The following is an 18904-nucleotide window of genomic DNA, read 5'->3' on the forward strand; positions in this document are numbered from 1 at the left end:
AATAATTATCAAAGGCTATCAGAATCATTCCAAAAAATCTGAATCTTACTGCTGTTGGATCTAATAAAACCTACAGAAGAAACTATGGTAGGTGACACTAAAAAAGCACATGGCTTTGCCTATGGTTTTCCCATGCGTTTGACACAGAGAAGACATACAATCTCCTAAAACTGTTAACATGTTCTTTCCGGGAAGCCCAGTGTCATTTGAGGGAGAAACTCAAAACAGCAGTGCAAAGGTCCTCCTCTTTCTTTTTATTAACGCATTTTCTTGGAGATCTCCTGGAAGGTCCTAGGCAGCTTGCTTTCAGCCTCAGTGGCAGGGTTTAACTGAGTACTCTTGAAGCAGTGGTTGATGATCTTGGCTGAAAATGGAGGGGAGGCGGGTGTGTGAGGGTGCAGGTGAGTGTCAAAATAGTGAAATCCTGCCTTTTAAAGGGTCCAATGATAAGTGCATTTTTATAAGTAGATGATTATAGTAAGGTAAGCAAATAAGATTGCCCACCTTAATCTTACGGGATTAAGATGCAAAAAGTTGCATGCCTGAGAATAGATAATCAGAATGTGACAGGAAAGTATTACTTAAATATATCTGATAGATTCGATGACTCTGTTGAATAGCTGCTGCCTTGTAAAGCTTTTCCATAAACGGACTTTAAATTGTTTCTGAGCACTACTTTCTAGTAGCAATAGGTTACTTGTAACATTAAATTAAATATACGTAAGTTTGACACTTACAAAGCACAGGCTTAAAAATGTAGAACTGTAGTTAACTATGCTTTCTCTTAGACAACTTCCGTAAGAATATGCCTGGGATAGCCTATTTCCTTTTGCTCCAGCTAGGGCATTGACTCATCACCAAATGGATGCAGAGGAAAAAAAGAAAGACTAGAAACACAGATGATGTAGATTATCCAGAACCCAGAGGAAGGAGAATGAAAAGAAATGAAGGAAGGAAAACTGAACGAAAAGAATCAATTAAATAAATTATTGAGGAAGCAGAGTAACGGAGGGGAAAAATATGAAAGAGATAATATAAAAAAGTAAAACATTCAAAAACAGTCAGTGAAAAGTTAGAACTATACATGTATATTTAAGACAGAGGAATAAAACATAATTGGCAAGAAATTTCGAGTGCCTTGCTCAAGCAATAGCTATTGAAAAAAGAACATTTTTTATGTCAACATTTTTAAGCTTATTTGTATTTGTGATGTATTACTTAATTCCCTGTCATATTTCTCCACTCCTTGTTTATTTTATGTTAGTTATATGTTCTTTCCTTTATTGGAAGTTTGCTACTTCTATGTCCTTTCTTTGAGAGTTAGAGGACACTTGTTTAACTGGACATGGGAGAAGATGGGAGAGACAGATAACTTTTGTGGTCTTGTTAAAATACTAAGTTCAAATAATGGCCCTGAACGGCAGGGTTCAAGGGGTTGTAGGGAATGGGGCTACATCTGGCTGGTGGCCAGTCACCAGTGGTGTTCCTCAGGGCTCAGTCCTAGAGCCAGTTCTGTTCCATATTCTTACCAATGGTCTGGAGGCAGGAGTTGAACGCACCATTAGCAAGTTTGCTGATGATACCAAACTGGGAGGTGCTGTTGACTCTCTCGAGCGACAAGAGGCCTTGCAGAGGGACCTGGATAGATTGGAGCGTTGGGCAATCTGCACCTTGTATGGAGGAACGCCGGGCACAAGTATAGATGGGGAGCAGAGTGTCTGGAGAGCAGCCCTGCAGAAAGGGATCTGGGGGTGCTGGTTGACACGAAGCTCAGTATGAGTCAGCAGTGTGCCCTGGCCGCCAAGAGGGCAAACCGCATCTTGGGGTGCGTTAAACACAGCATAACCAGCCGGTCAAAAGAGGGGTTTATCCTGCTGTATTTAGCGTTGGTGCGGCCTCACTTTGAGTACTGTGTGCAGTTCTGGGCCCCACAGTTGAAAAAGGATGTTAAGGTCCCTGAATGCATCCAGAGGAGGGCAAGAAAGCTGGTGGAAGGGCTGGAAAGCATGTGCTATGAGGAGCGGCTGAGGACTCTGGGTTTGTCTAGTTTGGAGAAAAGGAGGCTGAGGGGCGACCTCATTGCTCTCTACAGCTTCCTGAGGAGGGGAAGTGGAGAGGGAGCGACAGGATGCGTGGGGAGGGTTCAAAGCTGCATCAGGGGAGGTTCAGACTTGATGTTAGGAAGCATTCCTTTACCAAGAGGGTGGTCAAACAATGGAACAGGCTTTCTAGGGAGGTGGTCGATGCCCCATGCCTGTCACTGTTTCAGAGGCATTTGGACAATGCCCTTAATGCTTTAACTTCTGGTCAGCCCTGGCGTGGTCAGGCAGTCTGACTAGGTGATAGTTGCAGGTCCCTTCCAGCTGGAACTATTCTGTTCTGTTCTGTTCTGTTCTATTCTATTCCATTTTAAATCAATGTTTGTGAAAGCTGCTGAATCGAAGGAAACCAGAAAGTGGCTTCTGACACTGCAGCTTCTGGAAGCTGTTGCACCTTTGGAAACCTTTGCTGTATTTCCTACAGGCAGTGCTTTCTCTTCTGGGACTTTGGCGAGTCCCCTTTCACGGGCTTGTGACCGCCGTGCTCTGGGTTGTGGCCACTCAGGTCTTGAAGACCTCCAGGCTCAGGGATCCTACCTCATCTCTGGGCATCCCACTCCAGTGCTTCATGATCCTCACAGGGATTTTGGTGTTGATCCCTTACCTCCAGCCTGAACCTCTCTAGTTTCAGGCAATGCCACCGTCCCTCACCCTCCCAGCAGGCAGTGCTGGGAAGAGCCTGTCCCCATCCCCTTGATACCTTCCCCATAGGCACCAGCGTGTGCTGTGAGGTGCCCCAACACCTTCTCTGGTCCATGCTGAACCAGCCGCAGCCCCACAGACCCTCCTTGCCTCCCCTGAGCCCCTCTGCTATGTCGGCCTCCCTCCTGTCCAGGATCCCACATGGGACATAGCACCGGCATGAGGCCTGATGGGTGCTGAGCAGAGGGCATCACCCTTGTGCCTTCTGGCTAGGGGAGAAAGACAGGAGAAAAACTGTGAGAGCGAGCCAAGTGCTGCCCTTGATCCCTGTGGGAGGAAGCAGGGGAGCCCCGAGGGCTGGCCAGCATGCTGGGGTGTGGGAAGAGCCTGTGGGACTTTGTCCCGCAGCCTCCCAGGGAGGCACTGGGTGTTACCCAATGAACCCTCTTGTCGTATGTGCCTGGAGACATCTGCCATGGCCAGAGCGACCTGACAGGGCTCTGGGAAGACATGGCTGAGACCTTGGTAACTGGCGTGAAACACCGATGCCGAGCACAAGACAAGAGGTGGGGGGACGGAGTGGGCACTGGTGTTGCGGTAACCCCAGATGTGCGTACTGGGGCTGCAGCGCTGCCAGGGTGAGCGCCTTGGGCGAGGATGGCCCGTTGGGACAGTGTCATCAACAAGATATGGGTTCTGATGTCACTGAATCCCCGATTCAACCGATGGGTTCTGTTGTCACCAAGGGATGGACTGAGACGTCCCCGAGAGACAGACTGTGATGTCACCTAGTGACGGACTGTGATATTCCCAAGCGATGGATTGTGACCAGGCGTCCCCCACTGCTTATATCTGGGCGCCGAGTCGCACCCAGCCAGCTCGTGCCAGCACTCCAGCTGAGCGAGTTCGCGAGGTTTGGAGTGTTAAGCGAGACCTTTGGTGCTGGTGTCGTGCTCAGGGAGTTGTTTGTTGCAGCTCTCCGTGTCCAACCCCAGAGTCATCAAAGGATTTTCCCGGCCCTGCCAGCTTCAGGCAGCCGGGGCACCCAGGAGGCACCCTCACAGCAGCAGAGGTGAGCTGTGCGGGGACACCTCACCCTGGGGAGCTGGGAGGGTTTCCTTCTTGAGGGACCTGGGCATTTCTTCCACCCCTCGCCAGGCCACCCAATGACCGTGGCCTCTCTTCCTTTTCTAGTGTGACACCCGCTGCTGCAGCACCGGTGCGAGGGAGCCTCTTGACATCGCCAGCTCCCCCCAGCCCACCGCAGCACGTGGAGAGCATGGCCACGGAGCTGGAGAACTGCTGTCCAATATGCCTGGACAGCTGGGACAATGCCGCTTACGTGATGCCATGCCTCCACCAATTCTGTTACGGGTGCATCCTGCGGTGGGCTCAGAGCAAGCCCGAGTGCCCCCTCTGCAAGAGGAGGATCCTCTCCATCGTGCACTCGGTGCGGGCAGATGACAACTTTGAGGAGCATGTTGTCCCACCTGTGGCTTCATCCATCGTCAGCCACCAGGCAGGAGGAGTTCCTGGCCATCCAGCTGCCCACAGCCCTGCAGCGACACAACCACAGCCTGTGGGGATGGTGTCCAGGGCTTCTCTGGGTGGCCTCCAGCCCAACACCTGGGCATCCCTTTTCCGGGTCCACCCAGCTCTCCTCCAGCCCCTTCTGACCTGGGTGCGTCAGGAGCTGGGACGGATCTTTGGGAACCGGCGTTCGCTGGCGGCCATCGTGGAGGACCTCGTCATGCCCCTCCTGGTCCTCTTTGGGCTACATGAAGACCTACTGGTCCAGCTGCTGGGGGCCTCCCTCCAAAGCCGTGCGGCAACATTTGTGCACCAACTTATTAATGTTGCTGTGCGATGGTGCAGTGGGGAAGCCCACCGTCTGCTGGGTCTGGAGGATGGCCATGCTGCCGGGGAGCGGGAGGGCAGCCCCGTGGCTGCCCCCAGCCCCGCTGCCTCCCGAGGAGGGTCTCCCACACCTGTCCCGGCCCCCTCCAGCAGCTCCGAGGGAACCAACGTGGACGACCTCCCCAGCACCTCAGCAGCTGCCCTTCGTGGGGGTCCTGGCAGCCCTCCCTCTGCCCCCGTTCCTATTCCTGGGGAGCAAGAAGAGCCCCCGGAGGATCCCGAGGAGGCCATGGCACATCCATCTACTCCCAGCCGGGGCAGGGACCACTCCCCTGGGGGGCCACGGCGACCCCCGAAGAGGAGGGCCGGCAGCCCCGAGGCTTCCTCTCCAGCCAGGAAGAGGCCACCCCGCCGGCAGCACTAGAAGAATGCCCCAGGCACTGCCGAAACCGGGGTGGGCCAGCAGCTGGGGCATGTGCCGGCCCTCAAGGGCTGCCAGCCCTCTAAGTCTAATTATCAGGCAGTAAAAGAAAATAAAGGCTTGAAAATTGCCAAAAAAGTCTTGGTGTTTCTCACAGTGCAGGTGGCGTTGCTATCCCCACCCGGGCTGCTTTCTCCCCCTTTTCCTGGGGCTATGCCCACCATTTCCTGGGTGGTCAAACACTGGAACAGTCCTTCTTAGAGCAGTAGTCGATGCCCCCTGCCTGTCAGTGCCCAAAAAAAAGGCATTTGGACAGTGCCCTCCACATGCTTTAACTTTGGGTCAGCCCTCGACTGGTTGGGCAGTTGGACTAGATGATCATTGTAGGTCCCTTCCGACTGGAAATATTTCCTCTCCCCTCCCCTCCCCTTCTCCCCGCCCCCCCCTCCCCTCCCTCCCCCCTCCTAATAAATAGTGTAATCCTCCTCAGGAAGAAAAAGGAGCTAAAGGACCTGTTTGACCTTTCACTTACCATTTGAATCTCCATCTTCAGAACTTTCTGCTATTTGGCAATCTGGCATTTCACTGTCCTCTCTTAGGTCTGAATGTTCAGAAAGCATGACACTCTTCTTTTCAGAAGCAGATTTAGCCACAAGAAGAACCCTCTCTCTTTCGTTTTCTGACCCAGATTTATTTTCATGCCCATTTTTCTGTCGTTGTTGACGTACGCTTCCATTTTCTTCCATAGAAGAATCCTGTGTGGACTCAACTTCCGTGCAATCCATGTTAGAAACATGTTCTTCTGGAGACTCTTCCGCACTCTCTACTTCATTTTGGTCTTCTGGAACTTTATTCTCTTTATGGAACTAAAATTTCCTCCTCTTTGCTGCGATACTTGAAGATGCTTTGTTCTTTCTGCGTTTCCTTTTTGACATCTCTACAAAGAGATATCAGAAAAAGTAAGCCAAAACATTACCAAAACAGTTCTTCCTTCAAAATCCAGCATCCTCATCTTACTTGACTTACAAGGAAAATTATCAAAGGAGCTCAGGTAACATCGTCTGTCTCCCTACATATGTCTAGAGAAAGAGTTGCAAGTTAATGAGGTCAATTTGCTATTAGAGTTTAAAAAGCCAGCTACAGAATTTCACTCACAAAACCATCAGCTTCAAGATTTTATGAGCAGAAAATTCTTACTTTAGATAGGAAGTATTACCAGAAAGCAAAGTTATTAGGTGAAGTTGCTTACTGTCTTACTACGTGAACTAATACAGATGAACAGAAAAGCATTTGGAGACGAGCCCTTCTTCAAATCGGTTATAAAGCTGTAAACTTCAGAAGCTAAACACATGTTGGGCAGAGTTAAAGAGACAATTTTAAGGGAATATTTGCTGGAGAAAAATTTGCCTGTGAAGACTTAAACCTCACACGCTTTCTGTTAACCTTGTTTAAAACAAACTTAGCATTTTTGCCTTCCAGAAAAACCCACCGTTCTTTGTATCGACGGAGTACTGCACAAAGTGTATGGGTGAAGTCAATGGCAAAATTCCTAGTCCTGTTATGGAGACCAGGAAAGTTCACACCATGTCATGCGTTTTAGCCGAAAGAGACCCAAGTCCCTTTGTTCTTTCATGTCCTTTTCACAGGAAAAGTGAGGAAATAATTGTCTTTACATATCTATTATTATGGCTCCCCTATTTTTTTGCCCTTTCCCCCTTCAGCTGGAAATCACACTAAGAGGTGGCATAGATTTTAGCATTTGAGGGCAGGGAAGGGAAAAATACTGTTTCTCGTAACTAAAAGATAGTTGAGTATTCAGAAACTGCCATGTACAACATTTTTGACTTCAAGAGAGAGCAATTTAGGAGCCGTTAAATGTCAGTTGGGTCATCAAGTCCAGTGTCTTACAATGTAAACCATCCACTGTACTTGAACTTCATAACTCTATCGAATGAATGACCTCTGGATTTATCTCACGTTTTGAAGCAAATTAAAAACACTGAACACCTCTGGCACGAAGAACCAGGCATCACAGAAACCTGTTATGTCACAAAACCAGAGAAGGTATCAGTGACTTTAGCACCTTCTTCAGGAAAGTCTGAATAAAATGCAACTTGCCTTCAGAGCACGGTGTACTGGAATCTACAGGCGCTGCTGGCATCTTCATCTTTTCGTTACACTTTGGGTCTGTTTTCTCACAGCCAGGAACATAGTTCTGCTTTGGCATTACACGGTAGTAAGGCGGAGCATACTTCGAAGAGCTACAACCTTGCAATAAAGAACAGATAGCAAAGAATTGTGTCTTGCATTGTTGGTTACAAATACCGAGACAAGTCTTAAAATCATTAGCGTCAAAAACCATACCTCTTTTCTTGCGAGATTCTTGAATTTCTTCACAGCGCTGTTCAAAATCTTCATCCATTTCCTCTCTCACGATGGCATATGCAGTATCTCTCAAAGCACAAGCTCTGTGCCTAATGAGACGATCTGAAATTTTACAGTCAGAACTGAGTCTTTTCTACCAGCTGATGAAATCCTTTATTTTGATTACTTATCGAAAGATTTTGCTCTTTTCATAGATAGGTTCTGAAGGGTTATCTCAGTGAATATTTTCAGCATAACAACATAAAAGTTAATCATTAAAGCAAAAGCACTAGTTACTGATCAACATTTCTATCACAATTTCTTGTCCAAGTAGTTTAATGCTCCAACATTTACAACCTGGCAAGAAATGCTCTCTGTGGATGTTTAAAATGATCTAATCCCAAGTCTACTGTCCACAGATGACGTTTATCAATTTACACATTTTTAATTTTTCCAAATTAGGGATCAAAACACATTCTTACCTCCAGGGTCTTTATCTGGGTTGTACTGTAAAGCATTGCTGCAGATTAGATCGATGTCTTTTAGAAAATCTCCTGCAGTTAGGTACTGGTGCAAGTCAATCTTCGAGAGAACTGCCGAAAGGTCCATGGGCTGTTTAATGACTGCGTCATAATCAGGTACCTACAAATGAAATATGCGTGTTCAGAGATTTAACAGAGTATCTACCAACATTAATTATTTTAATAACGTAAAATAAAGGACTTCTTCAAAACCCCAAATATTTATGACACATCCAAAGATATGGAAATTAACCAGTTAGTTGCTTGAAAATAGAAGGGCTATTTCAACTGGCTTTGAAGAGACAGACCAGAAGAGGGAAAAACAAGAAGCAGGGAGGTCAGAAGCACGTGTGGGGCAGAGAAGGGAGCAGACACCCAGAGTGGGATTCATTTCACTTTGCTTCAGAAAATCACAGCAAAGAAAGCTTTCTCAGTAGAGTCACCCGAGATTCTCTTTGTTGTTGGCGGGAAGAAAAAGGTGCAGGAATGCACCTTTGAAGTATCTGTCCTAGGCATCTACTTTTGCATGAGATAACTGGACCGAGAGGTGCCGATTTCTTTACTCAGACCATAAAAGGAGCCTAATGACTGGTATAGATGAGGACATCTAGGTTTGTTTAGGTTCTTTACATCTCAGAAACTAGAAGTAAAGGGAAAGACAAGTCAGTGGATGTTTAGGGGAACAGGACTTTGCTGAAATGCAAAGCTCTATTAAAACGACAGCTGACTTCGAAGTATATGCCCCTGGCTTAGACTTATTCAACACATTACATGAGAAAAAAAAAAGAAAGCGTATGGGAGGAAGAAGAAACCACACAGCCCTTATGGTTGATCTTATACGGAGGAGCCCCAGACGAAACAGATAATAGAATCTTGGAATTTATTTTAAAAACTGCTGTTCTTACTCCTGTTCTCACAGAAACTACTGCGAGTCAATTAAAGAGCTTTAGGCTTTATTAAAACAGTCCTGTAGATACTGTTTATAATTATAAAGAAAGAGATCTCTCTGCTTTTCAGTGCTGTAACATGCCTACATGTCAAAGCCTTTTCATGAGTGAACTGTGTTGGCAGTTGGTCTAACTGGCAGTTGGTCTAACTGGCAGTCGGTCTAGATGGTCGTTATAGGTCCCTTCCAACTGAAATATTCTAAAGTTCTGAAGGCATTGCAGAAGGAACCCGGGGCTTTCAGTGAAACTCAAATAACAGACATTTGAGGGCCTCAAGGAGTCAGCAAAAGTAAAAGCAAACTTCCTGCTTCTTGAAAAATCAGAATAGTACGGTCCTAAAAACAAAGACAAACCTTCCTATAAAGAGCACACAAACTCTGAGAAATATAAACACGCAGAAATTACGAATACACCCAGATAAAATGGTATTACAGATCAACACTAATTTACCTCCTCTGGGTCGACAGGCTTTGTAAATGCTCTGAAACGTCTGTCACCGGCAAGTCTCCGAGTCACATCCCTTAAGAAAATCCTAAGTTCACGCAATATATCCTCCTCCTGCTCCTCCAGCTGTCTTATTTCTTCCTCTGTCAGCTGTGGAGGCTTAGGCGGTGGTGCTACAGGCAGTACTTCCAAGTACTGCCAAGCTTAAAAGAATCAGAAACTTTTAGTCAATTTACGGTACTCAAATACAAGCCTATGAAAAATTATTGATAGAAAATTACCACCAAAGCAAATGCTGTAGAGCTGTTAACTTACAGTTAGCAAAGTTTTCTATGTAGAATATCCTCACCTGTCTTAGTTTTTGATGCAGGAGGTTTAGCAGTTTGATTTACAATTAAGTCCTCAAAAAATGTTCTTCTTTCTTCCTCATTAGGCAACTGGATTTTGAACACTTCATCATCATTAATAAACAATTCTTTTATCTAAAGCATGAGGAGAAAAGATATTTCAGATGTAAGGTCACACAAATTCATGTTCTGTTCCAAAAAGATGAGTGCCTTTCCAAATTAAACCGAATAATCACCTTGATAAGACAAACTGTGAAAAGGTATCTTCTTGGCCTTAAAAGGCTGGATTTTCATAGGTTAGCATGGCAAATTAAAGTATCTTCTGTAAGGAACACCTCTAGAGTTAAAGCTCAATGAAGGGACCCTATGATACACTGATAAAGTGCTGACATTCAGCACCTCCTAGACTGCTTATTTTGTATTTACCTGCCTTGCTGTCCTTTAGTTTGAATCTTTATGGCAGCTATAGAAGGAACAGGCAGGATTCAGGAGACAAGTGTGGGCTTTTTTGGTAAGGTGCTGTGGGTTTTTTTTAAATTAATTTAAATGAGGTGTCTAAAGCTGCACACTTCCAAGTTTTACTCCATTTTTCAATCTCTACTACCAGAAAGTATGGAAGGAATTTCAATACTTATTTTAGAAAGAATTTATTAACCGTAGAAGAATTTCTGTAGAAAGTTGAGCCCTTTCAAAGCGTTTGATGATAAACACATCTAGGCAACCCCCTCTCTCCCCCCCAGTAAATGAGACAAAATAACCAGAGCAGCATATTCACATTTTGAACACCTTCCTTTAATGCACACTCTCAGATACCGAGAAAGCTAAGCACATACTCTTACTGAATTTTGTTAAGAAATACAACTAAAAATAGATTTCCAAGTTACTTAAACAGAGGTTGGAACTTAGCTTTCTGATTTGTAAAGCTTTCACCGATATGAAGAAAGAAATTGAAATTTTTAATAAAGAATTTAAATTTGAAATTACATTCCATCATTAAGAGTGTGACCATCGTACTTTCTCTGTAAGAATATCTTTCACTTTTCAGTAAAAGTATCTTTTTCCCATGTACATTTCAAGCACCGTATATTCTTGACTAAGTACATACCTAACAATCTTGAAGTCACTGGAATTATTGTCTGAAGTAAATGTTTATGTCTGTCTAATAAGCATGAGTGTGTGAGAAGGGGGAAAAAGTTGGGTCAAAGTCAAGCTCTTTACTCAGAAAACACTTTAGGCAAATGCTTTCAAGCATTGTTTTGTCTAAGCAAATTTTAAGAGACCTGGTTAGGGTGCCTGAGTAATAACAGTATGAATTTGCTTAAGAGTGCACAGTACTCCAACGTTTAAAGGATTTATAAATTAACAAAACACTGACTAAAAAAAGTAAGAAAAGTATCAACACAAGTACCTCTTCTGGGAGATCTGCATGACACACATCAGATGTTGCAAGCAGCAAAACTGGAGCAAATGCTGGAATGTTCTGCAGTAGTGTTGTAAAAGTAGCTCTCAATGTAGCTCCAGCAGCCTCCCACCACAAATGGGTATGTGGAATATAAATGATACTTGGTGCTGTTCTTTGTGCTTCTCGCATCAACTGGTAAAATGAAAGCTTGGATAAGAAAACTAAACCATGTAGAACAGGCTAATAAATAACTACGTGTCAGTCAAACTATCTTATGAAATAGGAGCACATGCAGCCAAAACATCAAAACAATCCAACAAAAGAACAACTCCTTAACAATAAGGTAAAATTTTCACTTTACTCAAATATGGACATTGCTACACAGACAGAAACTGACCTGAATCTCTGCCTGATTTCAAAACTACTTAGGTGTAAGGTAATGCCTAAAGAGCCTTACAACTCAGCTGCTGTGGTGGTGTGCCTGAAAAAACAAGACTAACCCTTGAGCAAGATGTATTAGCCTGGGTAAATCACTACACGACTCTGACTGCACCATTTTCAATTCAGAGTGAGCACATATCCAAGTCACTCTGAAGCACAGTTTGAACAAGCAAAGACCTATGTGAAAAGATGAGGGCTGACACTGTGAAAGAAGCCTGGTTACAATTCATAACTTCACGTACATTTTATAAGAGGTGACCAGTCTGAATAGCTGCCTGAATAGCTAAATCACTCACAGCCTCTCATTATCAATCAGACCAGATTACGTGCTTTGGAAGACCACAAGCCATTGCCTACAGATGGTACCTCGATCACAGAAGAGGACATGCATCTACTACATGAGGGAAGCGGCAACAGTCCTTTCACATGACAAATTTCTCCGTGCACTCTTTCAGATTATCAATATTCAGGGAGTTCCTGTCACAAGACGGGAAGTGCACGTGGTATATCCGGGCAGTGACTACACATGCTAGTTATATGACCGCAGGTGCAACCATCACATAACACAAAAGGAATTGTTCCTCTTATGTGACAAATGAGTCTCCAGTCATGTAACATGTCCATCCTTACTTGTAGAGCTCTCAAATGCTGCTACTAAAGGTGAAAATATTTTAATACAGTGATGTCAAACAACGAAACGGATTTCCTGCCTAAAAGTAAAAAGGAAAACAGCACTAAATCTGCTTATATTTAATTTATAGTATAAGAAAAACAAACGTAAGCGTTCCATGAATTTTAACGCTTTTACTGCATATACTGCAGCAGTACAAGCTGTATAGGTATATATAAAAAAAGAAACACTTCTTTTCCCCAAAAGCTTGATTGCCTTACAAATATAATGAAAATGAAGGTTACAAAAAGTGCATGACAGGCAGTCAGGCTGCTGCAGAGCCATCTACTGGGAGCACAGATTCTTAAGCAGCAATGAAAACAACTTTCTGGATCCCACCGAGATGGGGAGGACTTCTTGCTATAAAGAGGGGTTTATTAGCAGCACCTCCCAGCTTCCCGAGCTGCTAGCAACATCCTCACTTTCCATTCCTTTGGAATGAAAGATAGGGCCACATGTAACATCCTCATTTGGTATCATTTGATCTAGCAGAAAAGTGGCTTTTCAGACAGAAGTAAACCTAACAGCACATTCAAACCAGGCCACCTCCATTAACAATGAATTTTGCTTACTTTAGTAGTTTATATACAGTTCATGAATCCTATGAGATTAAAGAGAAAAAAAGGTACCTGTGCACATGTTTCTTCCGATGATGTGATGCTAACAAACAAAACAGATAGGTCTAGTGTATAGACTGGAAACTTTTCTAGGGCATGTAGTACTGCAGGTGCCAAATGAGTAGCTTGCCCGTATCCTGGCTCTCCAACTAGTAAGAACCGTGGCCTGCAAGATGTTGGCTGGTAATAAGCATTTCTAGAACAGGAAGAAGAAAACAAGTTTAAAAATGAGGTGATGAATAGGCACACAGATGATAAGGTTTTTTCCTATACACCTTTCTTTCTTTTTTTTTTTCCCTTTCGGTAAATACTCTCCATGTTCCAGCAAATAATAAGCTGGTCTGTGATCAGGAGCACTGTCAAAGCCCATTTTCTTTTTAAAAAACTTGTACCATACCTCCCTTAAGAAATCCTGCCAATCCCCAGCATGTCTGCTGTTCCTTGGCTGGGTTAAGTAACAGCTCTTAAATCATACAGGGGGACTGTCCAGCCAAATACACATGTGACAACTCATCAGTAACCCAATATGGGGGAGAATAACAACTCTATCTCTCAGCACATGCCAATCTGGATCTCCTCACTGCCCGTAGACACTGATTTTCAGTAGGTCTTGAGTTTAAGTAGCTGTGAGATCTCTACATCTGTCTAGTTTAGCTGAAATTTGGCCATAGTTACTGGAGATAGTGGGAAGGAAGGAGTAGAACAACATTTCTAGAAAAAAATTAACGTGGGCACTGAAACACATTAGCTGTATCTGAAGAAGTACACAAATGGACTGGTTAAATTACAGCAGTACACTCAATATGTATTAAGATGTATATTTATTTTATTCAGTCATTCTAATGTTTCATCTTTGAATTGTCTATTAATTTCCTAGTAATCCTGCTTTACTAGCATGAAACACATTTGTGAAGAGCATTTGTTTTTTTCCACCACAATACTATTGTACCTTTGCTGGCTGAAGTCAAAGATCTAGAGACCTAACCAAGCTCAGCAGGTCAGAAGATTTTCTGGACAGCGCAGCAATAGAAAGTGAGAAAAATAACTGACCCACCAGTGACGACAATAATCTGTTTTTTCAACTGTCAGCTTATATGACTTCCACATTAAAATGTTAAAAAGTTAACATAAACTTAGTCGGTTAAAGGTACAAAATGCAGACATTGTGTTCTAACAAACCGTTTCTCAGTTCTGTTTCTGCTACATAATTCGCTGCTGGTTTAACAATCTTGGAAATTAGAAGGGCAAAAGATGTCTACACGGATCTGTAGGGTTCTTTTAGCTAAAAGGACAGGCAGCACGTTTCTTTGGTCTTGAGTCTTTCAAGGAATGCCATGGATTAAATCAACACATTCTAATAGTCTGTGGACCACTTTGACTTAGGAAAAGAGGGCTGGGCCATTCAGTTTGATGGGTTATGGCAGTGTACTCCATTAGAACCTCAGTACCCAGCTGGATCTTCACGCTTATTTCTTGCAAATATTGATCACCCCCCCACACCCCTCCCCTCTACTTCTTCATCTACCACCCCTCACACCAAAACTGTTTACAGACACGGCCATCTTAATAATGCAAACATAAAGGGACAAATATGTACCTGCTAAAATTGAGGAATTTTTCCTTTTGTCTACCAGGCATTTTAGGAGTTGGCTTATCTTCAAAGATTGATGGTGATTCCTCATCACTGTCAATCGCATAATTTCTTAAAATATGATTTAAACTGTCTGAAAGACAAGAGAGGTTTGTTAACTTTCCTGAATAGTCCATATCTTGCTCTCACATTAATACAGCTTCTAAATCAGTGCTGGAGACCCCTTATATTGTATTTCTTCATTTGAGGGCACATGCAGAATGTTATTTTCTGAAGAGTTTATCCTACCACAGATCTAAGGAGATTGCACAAGTCTCTACAAAGCTGTCCTACATCGCATGATTTGCATAAGGTATTCTCTCTCTGTTGGTGAAAACAACAGGAGGTTTCTTCCTTAGAATAAAGATGATTAGGAACTTTTGTAGTTCCTAGGCACCTGAAGAACCCAACAAGGCCACTTCCTTCTGGAGCAGGTTCCCCCACTGGATGTGGGGAAATTAAGTGAACGTGGTGGCCACAGCCTTCCCTTTGTCTAGGACTAGTGAGTCAGAATATACAGACCAACACATCTTCTAAATAAGGCTCCTCAAAGATCCCCGAAGGAAGAGATCATGAAAGGCCGACAACGGAGACGGGATGCAATTACCAATCCCTTAGCCTCTCTGCTTTTATATTGTTGGTGGGTTTCTGCCTCTTTCACCAATGCAACAATCTACCAGCTCTACTGGGAGTAATACTGGTAGGATATTCTCCAGGGATTAGGATAATAACTAACTATTCATGGATCTCCGTTAATCAGGAGTGCAGCGAGTTTATCAATTTATTTGCTGTCACCAACCGACAGACAACTTGGTCAGGGTTGATGCAGTCAGGAGTGTGAGCTCACATATGCTATGCAAGCCAAGCCCCAGAGTATACGTTACTGAAACATTCTGATCTCATGTGCAGGCATACTGTGTGATCCACAAACATTCAAATTAAGAGACTATGGTTAAAAATCACGATAGCTGTAACACTATTTAGCTTAAACCACTTATACTTGTATTGTGGTTCTGACATTCTTCACAGGATTTAGAAGCATTCATGTAAAAATGCCCTCTCCCCCCATTTAAACATTTATTTTGAAAGAGATGCCTCACACATTAAACCTTAAATCCATCTCTATGAATGATAAACACGATATTAGCTACTGTCAGAAACAGGGTGCTCTAGGAGAGAATGCATAGTTCTCTCCTAGGTATTGCGAGTCATTCACAGCTCCCATCCAGCACTTCAGTTTAGAATCCAGAATAAAAACTATGCACGATATTCCTGAAATAAAGGCGTGCATGTGCGTATTATAAAATCCTACTGTCATTATGGCTGAGAGGTTTCTGTATGTTGATTGCACAAATCGGAAGTTTTTGCTTTGGCAGAAGTTTAAAGAAGCGGCTACTGTTGTTATACCTTGCTGTTGGTCCTTCTTTAGAGCAAGCTCTGCGTGGGGAAATACTCTCTGCAAGGCTTGTAAAATTCTTGCTAGTGTGTTTTCAAGCAGTGGTTTTGAAATAGGTGATAGTGCTCGCCCAGGTGAAGCCACAGCCCTCCGTGAAGCTGGAACAGTCTTCTGCATAGCCATGACAAAATCCTTCGCTGTTATTTTAATAGAAGCAATATCTAACTGCAGTTTCTCACTGCTTTTGTATATTTGAGGATAGCGGCGGCGCAGAGCACAGAGGGCAGCTTCAGCACATAAGCATTTAATATCAGCACCACAGTATCCTAATAAACAAAACAAGAATCAAATGTTATGTCAGTCTCAGGCAACACAGAAGTCAAGGCCAAGGTTTCCAAAGTGCAACACTGAAAGACTTTGTATGCAGCTAAAAATTAACAGGCTAAGAGATAATCCAAAGCGTTACCGAACTGCAGAGAAGTTTTGTTATGTGGCTCACAGCCTGATACCCTGCGCTTATGAAGCGGCCTCCTAATCAGAACTTTAGTCCTGAGGAAGAGGCCCCAAAGCTCTTTAATGTTCTGAGAGACAAGAAGAAAATTAAAAGAAAGAAGCATCTAACTTTGTTTGCTCCCAAGGCGTGTCAGCTGCCTCACTCTGCAGCAAGGCACAAGAGCTCGGGTGCTGCCTGGTACAAGCTCAGATTCCTTAGGACTCAGTCACATGCAGGGACTGACTTTGTTTTCAAACTTACCAACACATTTTTCAGCTAGCTCTTCAAGAAACATGTCCAGTGGCTTAGGGGTCCAGTCTCGTGTGTGAATCTTGAAAATATCTTTTCTAGCCTGGAAACAAAATGGTTGCATTTTGGTTTGTCCTAAGTTTTCTCTTAAAAATAAAAAACAAAACACAAAACCACCTCACATTAATAAAAATACTTTTTCTCTCCAATTCAGCAAAATCTCATGCTGACAGGCTCATTAGTTCATCAAATTTGGTCTTCTGCCAGTTCATTCAAGGAAGACAGTCCTAGCACTACCTTTCAAATTGCTACAGTTACTACAAAGAACAATAATTATGACTCAAACTCCTGTCATTGATCCAGAAAATGTCAAATGTTGCCTGTCTTCGTGTCTGATCTTAGCAAGACTTTCATTTAAGTATTTCCTGGTACACAGATTAATTATGGCAGATTTCTAGAATTCTTCCACAGTAGGGAACCGTGTATTATATCCATTTCATGGCACCTCCTCTCCTGTTCCTGAAAGCAGATAGAAACTGGAGGCAAATGTGTGTGTTAACTACACTGCTCAGTGCACTTTTATTAGCCTTCACTCCAACAAGCATTTTATCCTTTTTCCAAAAAGTGCTACTAAAAGAAAAAGCAATATCAGCGGTAGCCAGAGAAAAACCACAAAAACAGTGTTCCAGTTTTGCACACTATCGTCCCCCCAATATGTTTTTGTTGCTATATACCTATTTTTTCATTGCTTAGCTATTGCCATTGAACTAGAAGCTTCCCAAGCCCTGCACCTGTGCAGTGTACTTCACATCTTTGTCCAAGTCGCTGTTAACGAGTACCAGTAAGAATGTCAGATCCCCAAATACTTATAGGTAACGCCCAGGATACCCAGCCTGGGAACAGTCCAACACAGGTACGTCCACTATCCATTCATAAACCAAGAACTGAGAGCAAGAGTGCTTCAGGGTGAAAGTGCCTAATTGGATTAAATAAGTAAGCAAACATGAACCACTTTGGGAATGAAAAATCTTAAGTTGCTCCAGCACCAGCCTTGGTAAAAGTTGTTGTTAGCAAAAAGGAATTCTTGCATGCACACCATTTCTTTCATTTTCCAGGTGAGATAGCAGTAATTTATAGCTAATTCAGACATTGATCCTTACTTAAACATTTCAGTGACTAGCAGCATCCCCTTTTCTTGGCTGGTCACAGTGAAACCAAAATTAATTCTAGAACTACCTACTTGTTGAAATCATCTTAGTCATATATATTCAGTACCAGGTCTGCCCTCCACAGCACAACGCAGCTCTCTCCAGACATCCCTCTTTTGTCCAAGCTGTACAACACTGATTTCGACTTTAACTGCTCCGGGATACTGCACTGTTATGTGGTTTTGTTACAAAGAGGGACTTTGCCACATTAGCATTAGGGTTGAGTTTAAGTTCTGACCTCTTTATTTGGCAGGCTGAAGAGGAACTCTCGATCAAACCGTCCGGGTCTTCGTAAAGCAGGATCTATAGAATCCAGCCTGTTGGTGGCTCCAATTACCACAATCTCTCCTCTGCTGTCTAACCCATCCATAAGTGCCAGAAGTGTTGATACAATAGAGCTAACAGAAAAATGTAATTTTCATTCACTGGTTTAGTAAATTTTGTTACGTTTTACATGACCTTCTCCAATGACCACTCAAAAAGGACAAGCTTTTATTGATGAGATGCTCCTTACTGAAAGACTCGTTTTAAGACATAAAAAAACAGACAAGGTAACACAGGTCTTGTGCTGCTATCAAGCTTAGTGAATTGTTTTCAATTATTGTTTAAAAACCATCTGAAGTTTAGTAGCATTGAATTACTAGTTTTCAGGACAAATGAATGTGTCACATGAAGTTAAATAGGTTGTGGTCTTCTTTTCACAAAGATCAAGCAGCTTCTATGTAGGTACAAAAATGTACTACCTATGGATTTCGTCTTGTTCACAGGACCGCACAGGAGCAAGACCATCTATCTCATCAAAGAAAATAATTGAAGGTCGCATCTGGTAGGCCTAGAACGAAAACACAGCAATACTGACATAAGTAAACCAGCACAATTTTAAAGAGAAAATGCGTGAAAAACGTCATGGTTGGAAAGTCACTGGAGCTAGATTTTTCCAACTAGCATCAGGGATCTCTACTAATTGAGCTAACGGAGTAAGTGGCACGAGTAACAGAAGACAGCAGCTATGTCAACCCACTGAGACTGGGTGACAGGAAACAAATCATACCAGTAGTTTTTACAGCTATTTGGCAACCACCGAGAACAGAGCCAGGACTTAATTCAATTAGAGGTTCTGGAAGCAAGCTTCTGTTATGAATTTAAATGACCATGC

At 43.3% G+C, this 18904-nt stretch overlaps 1 pseudogene; it reads right to left on the reverse strand.

The window, feature by feature from the left end:
- Positions 1-257: 257 nt before the first annotated feature.
- The window catches only part of LOC132321542 (ATPase family AAA domain-containing protein 2-like), a 30415-nt pseudogene continuing 11768 nt past the window's right edge, over positions 258-18904 (reverse strand).

This window comes from Gavia stellata, unplaced genomic scaffold (assembly GCF_030936135.1).
Source record: "Gavia stellata isolate bGavSte3 unplaced genomic scaffold, bGavSte3.hap2 HAP2_SCAFFOLD_51, whole genome shotgun sequence".
Lineage (NCBI taxonomy): Eukaryota > Metazoa > Chordata > Aves > Gaviiformes > Gaviidae > Gavia > Gavia stellata.